Source organism: Poromitra crassiceps, assembly GCF_964638095.1.
Source record: "Poromitra crassiceps genome assembly, chromosome: 3".
NCBI lineage: Eukaryota > Metazoa > Chordata > Actinopteri > Beryciformes > Melamphaidae > Poromitra > Poromitra crassiceps.
Window position 1 is genome coordinate 84425003 of NC_139625.1, and position 16235 is coordinate 84441237.

Genomic DNA, 16235 nt, shown 5'->3' on the forward strand with positions numbered 1-16235 from the left:
ATTACATCAATTAATTTAATGTATAACAAATATTGAATGCACATTTTAATGAAATTTCAATGAGATAATGATTTCAGTATACTGTAGCATTTTTTGTGATATATCCTATTGATGTTTTATTCCAAACATATTTCACAAGAAAAGACCATTTAATGCATTGTGTAATTCAATATTATTTCAATGTATCATATTTTAGGACAAACATACTGAGTCGCTCATTTCTACCAGACCTCGTTAGTTTGCCCTCGAGGTCTCGCCCAGCCTCGCCTGCTGTGCGGGCTCGCATATGCAGCTCGGCTGCTGTGCGGCCTCGCCTGATCAACTAAGCGCAGGCGCAGTTGAGCAATTGTGCGCCGCCGGCTCTCCAATTATAGTGTGGTGAGAACCGTGAGATGATATCCTGCTCTTTATTTCTAATGCTGAAATGTTCCTACTCTCTTATATTTATTACAAAGACTCATATTTTCTAGATAAAGGATCAACTTGACAAAATCAGAAGCCTTCCTAATAGAACATTTGGTAATGAATTGGTTTAAAACACAGTCACTGTCATGTTGCTGTCACAGAGTTAATAAATAATATAAAATACACGTGGACACATGAATACCATGTAAACACAACTGATTTGGTGAATAGATCTTTATTGTCTATTAAGGATATTAACATATTGCGAGCAAGAAAACATTACTATTTAAAGATGTAATAAGTCTGGTGACAGAAAGAGAGAGAGAGAGAGAGAGAGAGACTACAGTGCTGAGTGCAGACTGAGATCAGTAGCAGATCAAATAAAACCAGTAGCAGAAGTCCCAGTGTGTCAGGTCAGGACTGGGAACACTGGTCTCTCCTCAGTGTCTCTGAGAGCAGAGACTGGGAGCCCTGGGTGGCCTCACAGGTCACAGAGCCCACCTTCGTCCACTGGTCTGCAGGGAGGCTCAGGGTGCTGCTCCAGCTGTAGTGGCCGTCCTCCTCCAGCACCCCGGGGCTCCTGCTCTCCTCCCAGCTGCTGCTGCTGCTGCTGCTGCTGCTGCCGTCCACCTTCCAGGCCAGCCTCCAGGCTGAGGGGAAGCCCCTGTTGGCCAGGCACATGAGCGTGGCCTTCCCCTGCTGCAGCTCCACGCTGGAGGGGGGCAGCACCGTCAGGGTGGGAGGGACATCACCTACGGTAGGAGACACCAATCAGCTTAGAGGACAGGAAGGCTGCAGCTGTCAATCAGCAGGCGGGTTGACACCTTTACTGTGTGAGAGACCATTTTCCCCCTTTAAGTAGTTTCTGTCAGATGGTTTTTATGCTCCACCAGTCACTCACTCACACATTGTTTCACTTCCCTTTAAGAAGCCTCTCATGCATATCAGCACAGACAGAGTCCTGATATGACCAGGAGTATATCAAAATACACAGGGAATAGAATAGAATAGAAACAAAACACAGATTTAGCTATAATTTCTCATCCAAATAAGTAACCTTTCTTGTATTTTAAATCAATTATCTAGTTTTTCCTTCTTCTTTTGAATACATTTCCAAATAAGATCATTTTGATTTTGCTGCCTTGATGAAAAGGGTTAAGATATAACAGGGACTTAAATTCAGTGTTATTTTGCGTCAAAAACAGACAACTATCATTAAATGATTTTCATCAAAACAGATGATAAAAAACAAACATTTAACCATAATTCAAACATTTGAATTAAAATGATAGTTTTATCTACTTCTTTTGAATATCCAAATAAGATACTTTTGATTTTGATAAGAAATTATGTTCAAGATTAAATTCAACTAACATATTTACTGCGTTGATGGTTGAGGGGTATAGGGTAAAGACATAACGGACTTAAATTCCGTGTTAAAGGACATTTGGCGTCAGAAATGAACAACTATCATTAAATGATTTTCATCAAAACAGATGATTTTTCTTAAACCACAATTCAAACATTTGAAATTATTTTAATGACCCGACCTAAATTTGGCAACATTTTCAAATGTTCATCTATATTCACACGTTTTTAAGATTAATTCTGTCAACTGAAGGTAAAAAGGAAAAATAAAAAGGAATTTAGGAAAACATTCAAAGGAGTAATTTTCGCATTATTGTTTCTAAAGTTCAACCAGTTAACTTTTGTGTACAATGTTGAAAGAAGTGTGTAGTAAAGCAGCTGTGAGTTAGAATCTATGGTTAAGGAGAAAAGAAAGGTAACTAACGTAAATCAACACAGTGAATATCTATATTCTAAAATACAGACAAAAGGGCATATTGGTACAAGTTTTAATAAATCATATATGATATTTAATATCATGAAGAAACTTACTTCCAACATCCAGTCTGGTTCCTCCACCAAAAGTGATCCACAGTGATACAAACTCAATGAGCCGCTGTACAAAAACCTCTGACTCTAGAGACACGGCTCTCTCACTTTGGCAGACAAAACTAAAACTACAAGCCCTCAAGTTGCATCTTGACCAAAATACAATACAAAATCTATATATATATAATATATAAATATATATCTTTCTAAATTAACCTGGATATGTAACAGATTAAAATGTAGCTCATGGAAAAACATGATAGGTTACTTACTTCCAACATCCAGTCTGGTTCCTCCACCAAAAGTGTACCACAGTGATACAAACTCAATGAGCCGCTGTACAAAAACCTCTCCCTCTAGAGTAAGAGGGCTGTCTCTCACCAAACTCACCAACATTAGATTCCATTTGTAAAATGTGACCAAACTGAAGGAATATAGGAAACTACAGTATAAAGTTTAAACTATGACATTTCCACAAATTTCGAAAATAATTATTCTTTAATTTGTGTATTCACTTCACTTTTTTTTTTCTGCCAGTGATTCTCTAGCAGTAAACTAAAACAAGACAAGCCATTCTTGGAGAAAATGTGTTTGTGAACATATAACATTTAGCCTGCATGAATTGATAATGAAGTGTTTGTGAAATTGATTGATCCATTAGAAACACCATCAGAGTGATCCAACTCCCTGTTGGAGTCAGTCAGAGCATTTCCATAGAGAGCCACTTTGCATCATCATCAGTACCACCATGCTCCAGTGCTCTGGGAGAGTTTATAGTCCTGAGAGTTGAACACTGGATGACTGACAGCTGTCCTTCATGACAACAGAAGCCACAGAAATCCTCCTCATCCAAACATGACTTTGATCTCCATCCTCATCTGGACTCTCCTCTGCTGCTGCTTCACAGGTAAAGGATCAAACTCCTCTCTGAACATCTGTCCTTCTGAACATCTGTCCTTCTGCAATGAAGTGGAGAAAACCATGAAGGTGCTTTATGTTTTGGTCTCTGTTTCCTCAGAGTCCAGAGGCCAGGTCACAGTGACTCAGCCTGGAGCAGTGAGCTCTGCTCCTGGAGGCTCCGTCACCATCAGCTGTCGAACCAGTCCTGCTGTATATGTTGACCATGATGATGACGACTATTTAGCCTGGTACCAACAGAGAGATGGAGAAACTCCTAAACTGCTCATTTACTATGCTAACCGGCAAGCATCAGGGCTTCCAGGTCGTTTCACAGCCAGGGGATCAGGGAGTGACTTCACTCTGACCCATCAGTGGAGTCCAGGCTGAAGATGCAGCAGTTTACTACTGTCAGAGTCTCCATGTTATCAGCAGTCAGAATGTGTTCACACAGTGAGAAAGCCTCGTACAAAAACCTCCCTCAAAATGAACTGACTGCTGCAGCTGGAAGCTACTGCAGGGATTACAGTTCTCTGAGGATACACCCCCCCCCTACCCACACACACACACACACACATGGTTGGAGAGAATTTACAATGTTATTCATATTGTCATATTATCAGTTTTCGTTATGAACTTAAAAAAATGGCTCAGCTCTCTGCTCAACAACCTGAATGTTCCCCAAATCAAGAGGACAGTTCCAGTGAAGAAGCCCAGTCAGACCCATTACACTAACTACCTGATATCCCTCCTCAGCTCAGTCACCATTCTCAAATACGCAGATGATACAACCATAATTGGACTCATAACCGACAAACAATGAAGACACTGCAGTCACTTTGTGCCTCAATAACAACCTCCAGCTCAACACATCAAAGACACAAGAACTCATCATAGACCTCAGGCACAGCCCCCCCCCCCCCCCACCAAAAAATAAAAAATAAAGATAAATAAATAAAAATAAATAAAATAAATATTCACATCTCTGGATAACCCACATTTCTTGTCACACACATCAGTAAGTCACAATGGAACACCAACACAGACCATAATGCAACACCAAAAAAGCCCAACAACTGTTTTTCCTCAGACACCTCAAAACATTCAAAGTAAAACAAAACCTCCTCCTTGAGTTCTACACAGCCTCATCATTCAGAGCAGACTCACCTCATCATTACAGTTTGGTACGGCAGCACAGACAGTCAATCACACACAGTGAAGAGTGAAAACATCATCTAAGATCATTGGCACCCATCAGTTCAATCATTATATCTCAAACGCACTAACAAGAGGGCAAATAAAATGATCTCTGACCCCTCTCACCCTGCTCACCACCTGTACCAACTGTTGCCCTCTGGGCGGCGCTATCGATCCATGTTCACCAAAACATCCCGTATCAAACATCCCCTCTGCTATAAGGACTGTCAACTCATTCTCATTTTACTAACCCTGCTGGATTTACTGCACTCTATAGCTGTTAATATTGTGTGTGATCATTGTCTTGTGTGGACATTGTCTATTGTGCTAGTCATGTGTAATCTGTCTACAGTATGTCTGATGTCATCTGTCCATGTATGATGTTATTTGACACTGCTGTGAGCATGCTGTACCCAAAACAAATTCCACCGACCTCGGTCGTGTGGTCATTAAATGATTCATTCATTAGAAGCACAACATCTAGCAAGCTGTCCTGATGCTGACCCCCAAACCACTGTTGAGTGATCCAAACAGATTATCCACGCTGTCTGTCTTCTGTCTGTCTTCTGTCTGTCTTCTGTTTCAGAGAACTTGACTCTGACCAAGTGTGTCCACATCAAGCTTGTCCCTGTCTCTTATTGGCCAAGTCAGCAGCATCAGAAATGTCAGAATCAGAATCAGGACCAGCAATAGTCTCCTCATCCAGCATAAGTTAAGGAAGTCGAACTTTGGTTCATAAGGGGAAAGTGAATGTGCTTTTAGTATGGGGATTTCAGTTAAATGTATGAAATAAGGTCTGTGGTTAACAAAAGTTTATGGGAGTGGTAATCTGTGTGCGGGATAATCTTCACAAACATGGACCACTGTTATGACTTTTGAAGTGTATAAATGCATTGTTTTAAACAGGATTTTCAGAAAACTCTTCAAAAGGCATAAAAGTGATTCACGTTTGTGAAGATTATCCTGCTGAACACAAATTGCCTACAAAAATACATGATCCCTGTGGTATTCTGCAAGTCATTTGGGCCAAAAATGCATATTTTCCCCCCTCAAATGTAATACAGATTAAAAAAAAGACACTCAGAACATCAATAATGAGACATTTAATGATAAAACATACTGATTTAAAAGATACAGCAAATTCACAAAGGTATATGATTAATGATCCATGTTGTGCTAGTCATACAAAAACTCTGTTTGTGAGGATCATTTAAATAGTCAATGCTCCACTGAGGGGAAACACCTTGATATGCTCAGGACAGCTACACTTCACTGACTCTGTGTGTGTGTGTGTGTGTGTGTGTGTGTGTGTGTGTGTGTGTGTGTGTGTGTGTGTGTGTGTGTGTGTGTGTGTGTGTGTGTGTGTGTGTGTGTGTGTGTGTGTGTGTGTGTGTGTGTGTGTGTGTGTGTGTGTGTGTGTGTGCGCGCGCGCATGTCTGTGTGTGTGTGTGTGTGTGTGTGTGTTTGCATAACTGTCCTGCCTCTCTGCTCTCCACCCGTTAAGAAGCCAGTGTTGATCAGTTGCTGAACAGGCCTTTCAGAGACACTGACACACCGGCAACACAATGATGATGTCACAGATTCTCCTGCTGGTCATCCTGGGGCTCCTTGTTCAGGGTGAGACTCTTCTGAAAACGTTGCTTCAGGATACAACCAGGTTTATAACAATGATGTTCTGCTGTGATGGAGAAACACTGAAACAACCAGCATTGACCTGCTTCCATCTATTCTCCATGTTAAATAAATGACACTCTTCTGTTTCGATATTGATCATCTTCCTCTAAGACGTATTTGTCTCAATAACTCTTCTGCTCTGTTTGATATTTTTTCCAGGTTCATCAGGAGACATCATTCTGTCTCAGTCTCCTGAATCTCAGTCTGTTGTTCCAGGACAGACTGTCTCTATCAGATGTCAAACCACTACAAGTGTTGGTAGCACCCTCAGCTGGTACCTTCAAAAACCTGGAGAAGCTCCTAAACTCCTGGTTTATTCTGCTACAGCCCGTCAGTCGGGAGTTTCAGGTCGTTTTAGTGGGAGTGGATCTGGGACTGACTTCACTCTGACCATCAGTGGAGTCCAGACTGAAGATACAGGAGGTTATTAATGTCAGCAGGCGGCCCAATGGCCGTTCACACAGTGATACAACGTCGTACAAAAACCTCCAACAGCTGGAGAGGAACTGAACTGTCTCAACAGCTGCAGAGAAACTAAAACATTAGAGGTTTGATTATTAAGTTGGGGGGGTAAATTTTTATTTTATTTTATATTATTATATTATTATAATATTTATTTTATTTTAATGATTATATTGTTGAAACTTGGTACACAGGATTACTGTTACAGTAAGTCTAACACTTTACTCAGTCAAACACATTTTAAATATAGAATTTCAACTGCCATGAAATGAGATATTTCAAAACAGATTATGAGACATTGAATTACATCAATTAATTTAATGTATAAAAATAATGAATGCACATTTTAATGAAATTTCAATGAGATAATGATTTCAGTATACTGTAGCATTTTTTGTGATATATCCTATTGATGTTTTATTCCAAAATACTTCACAAATAAAAGACCATTTAATGCATTGTGTCATTCAATGGTTTTTCAATGTCATATTTTAGGACAAACATACTGAGTCCTTTAACAAAACAATTCTCCCAACCCCAGAATTTAACAGATTCAATGTAAACTATTTTCAGTGAGTCTTAATGTAATTAACTTAATTGAATTGAATTAATTTGACATTATTTATTTTTTTATTATTATGTATCTATTCATGTTTGCCCTCCCGTCTGCTGACCTTCCATCTGTCCAAAGTCAACTTCCAAACCATCCAGCTTCAGGTCAGAAAACTGGACAACCCTCTGTCAGTGACGACACACACACACACACACACACACACACACACACACACACACACACACACACACACACACACACACACACACACACGTAAATATTTCAGGGGTCAAAAGTGTAGGTCACACTCATCTCTTTATGCTGATAGAAACATAGCACACTCTTTCTAGCATCCCTCCTCCTGTGCCTCGTCCTCCTCATCATCGCTCATTTCTACCAGACCTCGTTAGTTTGCCCTCGAGATCTCGCCCAGCCTCGCCTGCTGTGCGGCCTCGCATTTGCAGCTCGGCTGCTGTGCGGCCTCGCCTGATCAACTAAGCGCAGGCGCAGTTGAGCAATTGTGTGCTGCCGGCTCTTCAATTATGAGATGATATCCTGCTCTTTATTTCTAATGCTGAAATGTTCCTACTCTCTTATATTTATTACAAAGACTCATATTTTCTAGATAAAGGATCAACTTGACAAAATCAGAAGCCTTCCTAATAGAACATTTGGTAATGAATTGGTTTAAAACACAGTCACTGTCATGTTGCTGTCACAGAGTTAATGAATAATATAAAATACATGTGGACACATGAATACCATGTAAACACAGCTGATTTGGTGAATAGATCTTTATTGTCTATTAAGGATATTGGCATATTGCGAGCAAGAAAACATTACTATTTAAAGATGTAATAAGTCTGGTGACAGAAAGAGAGAGAGAGAGAGAGAGAGAGAGAGAGAGAGAGAGAGAGAGAGACTACAGTGCTGAGTGCAGACTGAGATCAGTAGCAGATCAAATAAAACCAGGAGCAGAAGTCCCAGTGTGTCAGGTCAGGACTGGGAACACTGGTCTCTCCTCAGTGTCTCTGAGAGCAGAGACTGGGAGCCCTGGGTGGCCTCACAGGTCACAGAGCCCACCTTCGTCCACTGGTCTGCAGGGAGGCTCAGGGTGCTGCTCCAGCTGTAGTGGCCGTCCTCCTCCAGCACCCCGGGGCTCCTGCTCTCCTCCCAGCTGCTGCTGCTGCTGCTGCTGCTGCCGTCCACCTTCCAGGCCAGCCTCCAGGCTGAGGGGAAGCCCCTGTTGGCCAGGCACATGAGCGTGGCCTTCCCCTGCTGCAGCTCCACGCTGGAGGGGGGCAGCACCGTCAGGGTGGGAGGGACATCACCTAGGAGACACCAATCAGCTTAGAGGACAGGAAGGCTGCAGCTGTCAATCAGCAGGCGGGTTGACACCTTTACTGTGTGAGAGACCATTTTCCCCCTTTAAGTAGTTTCTGTCAGATGGTTTTTATGCTCCACCAGTCACTCACTCACACATTGTTTCACTTCCCTTTAAGAAGCCTCTCATGCATATCAGCACAGACAGAGTCCTGATATGACCAGGAGTATATCAAAATACACAGGGAATAGAATAGAATAGAAACAAAACAAAACACAGATTTAGCTATAATTTCTCATCCAAATAAGTAACCTTTCTTGTATTTTAAATCAATTATCTAGTTTTTTCTTCTTCTTTTGAATACATTTCCAAAGCAGATCATTTTGATTTTGCTGCCTTGATGAAAAGGGTTAAGATATAACAGGGACTTAAATTCAGTGTTATTTTGCGTCAAAAAGAGACAACTATCATTAAATGATTTTGATCAAAACAGATGATAAAAAAACAAACATTTAACCATAATTCAAACTTTTGAATTAAAATGATCTAGTTTTTTCTTCTTCTTTTGAATACATTTCCAAAATAAGATACTTTTGATTTTGGTAAAAAGCTATGTTCAACATTAAATTCAACTAACATATTTACTGCGTTGATGGTTGAGGGGTATAGGGTAAAGACATAACAGGGACTTAAATTCAGTGTTTAAGGACATTTTGCGTAAAAAACTTAACAATTATCATTAAATGATTTTCATCAAAACATGATTTTTTTTAAACCACAATTCAAACATTTGAAATGATTAAAATGACGCGACCTAATTTGGCAACATTTTAAAATGTACATCTATATTCACAGGTTTTTAAGGTTAATTTTAAGTCAACTGAAGGTAAAAATGAAAACTAAAAAGGAATGTAGGAAAATGTTCAAAGGAGTAATTTTCTCATTGTTGTTTCTAAAGTTCAACTAGTTAACTTTTGTACACAATGTTGAAATAAATGTGTAGTAAAGCAGCTGTGAGTGGTTAAGGAGAAAAGAAAGGTAACTAACGTAAATCAACACAGTGAATATCTATATTCTATAAATACAGACAAAAGGGCATACTGGTACAAGTTTTAATAAATTATATATTGAATATTCGTGAAGAAACTTACTTCCAACATCCAGTCTGGTTCCTCCACCAAAAGTGATCCACAGTGATACAAACTCATTGAGCCGTCGTACAAAAACCTTTGACTCTAGAGACACAGCTCTCTCACTTTGGCAGACAAAACTAAAACTACAAGCCCTCAAGTTGCATCTTGACCAAAATAAAATACAAAATCCATAAATATATCTTTCTAAATTAACCTGGATATGTAACAGATTAAAATGTAGCTCATGCAAAAACATGATAGGTTACTTACTTCCAACATCCAGTCTGGTTCCTCCACCAAAAGTGTACCACAGTGATACAAACTCAATGAGCTGCTGTACAAAAACCTCTCCCTCTAGAGTAAGAGGGCTGTCTCTCACCAAACTCACCAACATTAGATTCCATTTGTAAAATTTTACCAAACTGAAAGAATATAGTAAACTATAAACTATCAAATTTCCACAAATTTCGAAAATAATTATTTTTTAATTTGTGTATTCACTTTTTTTTCTGTTGGTGATTCTCTAGCAGTAAACTAAAACAAGACAAGCCATAATTGAAGAAAATGTGTTTGTGAACATATACAATAAATTATAAATTAATTTTAAATGATAAATTATAAATCACATAAATTGTATAATGTAAAGTGTTTGTTAATTATTGAATCTGTTTAGAAACAGCATCATCAGAGTGATCCAACTCCCTGTTGGAGTCAGTCAGAGCATTTCCATAGAGAGCCACTTTGCATCATCATCAGTACCACCATGCTCCAGTGCTCTGGGAGAGTTTATAGTCCTGAGAGTTGAACACTGGATGACTGACAGCTGTCCTTCATGACAACAGAAGCCACAGAAATCCTCCTCATCCAAACATGACTTTGATCTCCATCCTCATCTGGACTCTCCTCTGCTTCACTCAGGGTGAGGAAAAAAAACATGTTCTTTATTGTGAAAATTATTTGGAGTTTAGCTGAGTTTCACCTCTTCATCTCATGTCCAATGTTTCTTCTCTCTCCTCAGGGTCTTCTGGACAAAACATTGTCTTGACTCAGCCAGGAGCCAAATCAGTTCAGCTTGGTCAGACTGTCTCTGTGGACTGTAAGGCTAGTCCACAAGTTACTCAATACTCTGGCTTACAATATTATTTGTCTTGGTACCAGCAGAAAACTGGAGAAGCTCCTAAACTTCTGATCTACCGGACATCAGACAGATTATCGGGAATCTCCTCGAGGTTCACTGGAAGTGGAGGAGGGAATGGAGTTGACTTCACTCTGACCATCAGTGGAGTCCAGGCTGAAGATGCAGCAGTTTACTACTGTCAGAGTCACCATTATATCAGCAGTTAGGATGTGTTCACACAGTGAGAAAGCCTCGTACAAAAACCTCCCTCAACCTTAACTGACTGATACAGTTCACTGAGGACACGCACGCGCGTGCGCACACGCTTTTGGAAACTACAAATACCCCATCGCGGTCGTATGCCTCCGCCAAGCGCCAACAAGCAGTAGCGGCTGGTGCATTTTTGTCCAGGGAGGGCTATATCAAATATAGGCCTGGACGATGGGGTTGAAATCAATATGATAATCATAAGGATTCTTCTCAATATCAATATCATATGTTTCACGTATGCAAAATCAGTGTTCATCTCATTGAACTGAATGGTGATGTCAAACAAACCTTATATTTTCAAATAATATTCCTGCCATACCTCATTTGATCAGTTTTTAAGTAACATTTGCTTGTCATCATCAATTTAGACAGCAGAAATGTCACTATTAAAATAACTTGTGTGTAATATCATCACGATGACTCCACTGAAAGACAACAATAATAGGCTATTGAATTATCGTCCACTCCAGCCCTAAATCAAGCAAGTAGTAATGGACGTTACTAGCTACTAGAAACGTCTGAAAAAGACCCGAGTGTATTTTCTTCCTCTGTCTGTAGCCTGTTATTTAATGGCGAGCTCAGGGTGATCTGGTCCAAGCTCTTTCACTCGATGCTTCTCCTGTAAAGTCCGTCTCTCAAACGGCGTCGTTTTGAGTGACTTCACAGAATTTTCTTTCTCCATTCTTGCAAAACGTCTTTTGTGTTTTATGGCAGTTGAAAACAAACTTCTTTGCTTCGCGCATGTGCTGCAGGAAGAAAACAAAGCCGTCGGCGTGGGACTGCTACTAGTGTTTATATATACTGCGTCGCTACCAATCTACGTAGCCTAGCCTACGTCACGACACTCACTCTACCTGACCCCTCCACCTGGTCGCTAGATACGTGCGCCCAGAGCCCTCCCAAATCCCTTTGTTTTTTAGAGTGAACAGCGCATGTGCAACTACACAGATCCTGATACTCTAATGATCTGCACTGGAAACTGGAAGTAAACCGGAAGTCCCCGGATGGCGTCCGTGGCAATTCGGTGCAAGAAAATATTGACCCAAAAACAGTAGCCTACACATGTAGATCATTATGAATCTACATATTTATTGCAGATTATATACTCACTATCTAATATTCACCTCGCTCATAAAAAAAAAATATATATATATATATATATATATATATATATATATATATATATATATATATATATATATATATATATATATATATATATATATATATATATATATATATATATATATATATATATAACGTTTTATTTTCCCAGCCAGGTACTCTTGCTCCATGTGGGTATACGTGGGGCAGCGCCCTGGCGCCCTCTAGTGGCCGGCCACCACTGCCAACAAGTGAGCAGTCTACATCCATGTCTGTCCAGAGTGACTCCTACACGCATAAATACCTTGAAGCCCACAGCACAGTGGTGTGGCTAGTGACTGGGAACTGAGAGAGCAGGTCACGTGGGGGCTGGGTTTACCTAGGCTAGGTCCTGATGACCTTTGAACAACTTCAGCGCAGATATAACCTTCCACACAATGATTTTTTTTTAATATTTACAAATAAGACACTACCTCCAGAAACACAAAGAATGGGACAAATTATGTAATACACCATCACATTTAGAAAGTTTTTTTATGCTAACAATTGATGGGACTGTTAAAAAGAAAATCACCTCCTACATATATAAAATACTGCAAGGAGATTTAATGGATAATAGTCTGGACATTAAAAGAAAATGGGAACTGGAGATGGAATCTATAATTTCGGAAGAAGATTGGGAATTAGCATGCGCAGAGGGACACAAAACAACTAGTAGTCCCATCTGGAAGGAATTTGAATGGAAGGTCAAGATGAGGTTTTTCAGGACTCCTCTCATCACGTCAAAGTTTGGTGGTACCTCAGACAGATGTTGGAGGGGATGCGGCCTGATAGGAGAGCATTCACACATATTCTGGGACTGCCCAAAATTAGGGGATTATTGGCAGATTATACAAACAGAAATTAAGAACTGTCTAGGGATTAGATTACCCTTGGAACCACCTTACTATTTATTAGGAATAATACCAGAAGATATGGGAAACAATAACTTGAAACGAATACTTAGAGTCCTTCTGTTAACCGCTAAGAAAATGATCACGATCTCTTGGCTGAGACCGCAGCCCCCCACGGTAACACAATGGAAGGAGAAGGTTAAAGATGTCTATCAGATGGAGGAAATAACTGCAAGGTTACAATTAAGGACAGATGCATTCTTGAAGAGGTGGTCACCAATTCTTTTGTATTTTGTTTTGCCTAGAGTGTAGTGAACAACACCTGTAGTAGGCTATTCATTTTATTTCTTCTTTTGCTTTAATTTGTCTATTGTCTTCTATAATTTTGAACTGATTGTCATGCTGTATGTCTTTTCTTTACACACGAAGAAAAGACAATAACAAACCCGGTCATCTGGGAATGGAGACTATGGACATTGAAAAGACAAGATTATATGGACTGCATTTTAATACACCCATACCTGTGATGTATATGAATGAACAAATGTATGATTGCACTTGAGAAAATAAATAAAAATAAGTAAAAAAACAAAAAAACAAACATAATTTACTGAATGATACTGTAATGACAACAGTCACGAACATTCATAAAGCCTCCTTCATGTTCATGACAGATGTCATGGTTATGACAGTGTCATGTCCGTCTTATGCACACCCCTTCAAATCAAGTGTTACCAAAACGACTAATGTCAAGTTTGAATTTGAACGCAGACTAAAATCATCACATTTTTTCATGGAGTTTTCTCCATACAAGAGATGGGCATTTTAGAACCAAACAAATGAGCTGTGCTTCTATGTATGTAAATTATAAACTAAATTCATAGACATCACTTGAGAATGTCAAAGTGTGAAATTCACCCAATAGCCTAAGTTTAAATTTGATTAATTTAATTGGTGCAGTTTTTATAATGATAACAGACTGCAAATATTAAGAAGAATGTAATAGAAGTCTATTTGGAGGCCAAATATACGTAAATAAATAAATTACATAGTGGCAGTTTTCCCTCTAATAGTTTAAAGACCTATGTTTAATAATAGTCACATTTACCAAATAAAATCTGGTCAGAAATGTCTTTTTTATAAATGGGGTTGGACGTTTTGGTGGTAGATTATATTACACATGCAGGGACTCTTCCATTCGTGCAGACACCCCGACGGCACGCGATTGTCCTCCGCAGGTCTATGGAGGAACGCACATGTGTCTTCTCTGGTTTGAGCTGTGTTTTTTCTTTTTTGATCCATTCTGAGAGAAAACTTGACTTGATCAGCCTTGAATTATGCCTAATATACAAGACCCCTGCAGTCAGACCAGTGGGACAACAACCCTATATGCCAAATATTTAAAAAAAGATCCTAAGTCATGTTAAAGCAGGTGGGCACACTTGGTGACGAGCAAGACAACAGTCTCGCAGTAGCCCACCGTAGATAAATATCTATGTCTAGGGCACAACTCTTGAAAAGTGGTTAAAGAGTAACTTCACCCCACCTACTGTAAATCTGTGATGATGCCCGACACCGAAGTGTGGAAAGTACCGTACTGAACTGAACTGAACTGTCATTCATGCACAAATGACATCACAGGTCCACAGCTTAAGTTAACTCAAATCAACTCTCAATAACTCAAAACTAAATGAATGCCTGCAAAACGGTTTACCGTTTTCGGATATGTGTGAGATCATGTGCAAAATAAAACAGCATTGTTTTTCAGTGGAGTGTCCCTTTAAATAACTGATCATCGTTATTATGAAACGTACACAGGGTCAGGGAAACCGCTTAATCAGGCTGGATAATGAATGTGATCTGAGGGTTTAAATTGGCAGAGTTGCCAAATAAAACTCAACTGCTCAAAAGCAATGGCATCCATATCACAGTCTGTAGTCAGTGTTCTGTGTTACAAAGATAGTTTCTGCGTTGGTGCGTCCTGTGTGCCCATTGAGCAACCAGGGTTTACTCTGAATATCTGTGCTCTACCTGCTGGACTGCTTTATGACTCAAAACAGAAGAGGGCACTGTTGTTCCAGACCAAACAGAGCTGAATCTTTCAGTTTGGCAATGATGGTGGACAGAGTAGGTTAACATGCTGGTGGGGGGGGCACACTTCCTTATCCTCTTCAGTAGAGACTAATAATTATTATTATTGATTGGATTTACATAGTGCTTTTGAAGGCAGTCAAAGAGTTTTACATATCTGTGTGTGTGTGTGTGTGGGGGGGGAGGGGGGCGCAACCCATCCACCACTGACGTTAGCACATTGGAGACGATAAATAACCAAACTGGTGTTGCAGTTGGCAAAATACTACCTTATGTTATGGTCAGTTCAGTTCCATTGTGGACGTCCTTGATATATATATATATTTTTACATTGGAGCAATGATTACAGTGTCCACGTGGGAAAGTGCCAACTGATTTGGAGAGCCAGTTCTGAATAGATGGAGGCGGGAGATGACTGCGGACCAAGCTGTTCCCTAGGGTGGGGGCACGTCCCAAATAGAAGGATATTGACTCAGGAAAAGCATAATTTAAAGGCTGGTCCCTTTGTATAAGATTCCAATTGTGTTTTATGTTTTTTATTTTATATGCCTGCATGCTGTAGGCTAATTGGGTAACAAAATAGACCTGCTTCTGTTTGGGAGGTCTGTCATTCCTTTTCAACAACTGTTTCCTATACAAAGATTTCACATTATGGAGATGTTTGTGAAGAAGTGCCGATCTGTATCCTCAAATCTCTCTTGCATTTCTCCAGCTTTATCAATAAAGTCCTCTTGGTCACAGATATGCTGCAGTCTTTGAAATTGCCCAAATAGAATGTCAGCTCAATCATGTTGCGTCTGTGCTTTTTCTGAATATGGAAGTGTGGAGTGAGTTGGCCCTGATGGTTCTTAATGATTTTCAGATCCAAGAAATGTATTTCTGGTTGACTGTATTCTATGTTCAGCTTCAAGTTTGTGTTGATGGAATTAACATTGGGGCAGTGGTGGCCCAATGGTTAGAGAAGCGAGCTTGTGACCGGAAGGTCGTCGGTTCAATCCCCGGGACCGGCAGGATAAATCTGGGTGGGGAAAGTGAAAAGGCAGCGCTCGCCCCTCCCTCATTACCACCACTGAGGTGCCCTTGAGCAAGGCCCTTAACCCCAACTGCTCCAGTGGAGCTGCTCAGTGGCCAGCAGATCAGACTGTGGTTGTACTGGTCAGCTTCCAGGTATGAATGTGTGTGTGAATGTGAACAGGGCACTCCTGAAAAAGAGAGCATT

The 16235-nt window shown here is 40.0% G+C and overlaps 1 pseudogene across 1 annotated transcript; it reads right to left on the reverse strand.

Moving 5' to 3' along the window:
* Window positions 1-7872: 7872 nt before the first annotated feature.
* On the reverse strand, window positions 7873-10870 carry LOC310773314 (Ig kappa-b4 chain C region pseudogene; annotated as a pseudogene). The gene is made up of 3 exons (XR_014554033.1): window positions 10816-10870; window positions 9560-9643; window positions 7873-8415 (listed from the first exon to the last, which is right to left on the reverse strand). The product of XR_014554033.1 is annotated as an Ig kappa-b4 chain C region pseudogene (transcript).
* Window positions 10871-16235: the final 5365 nt, after the last annotated feature.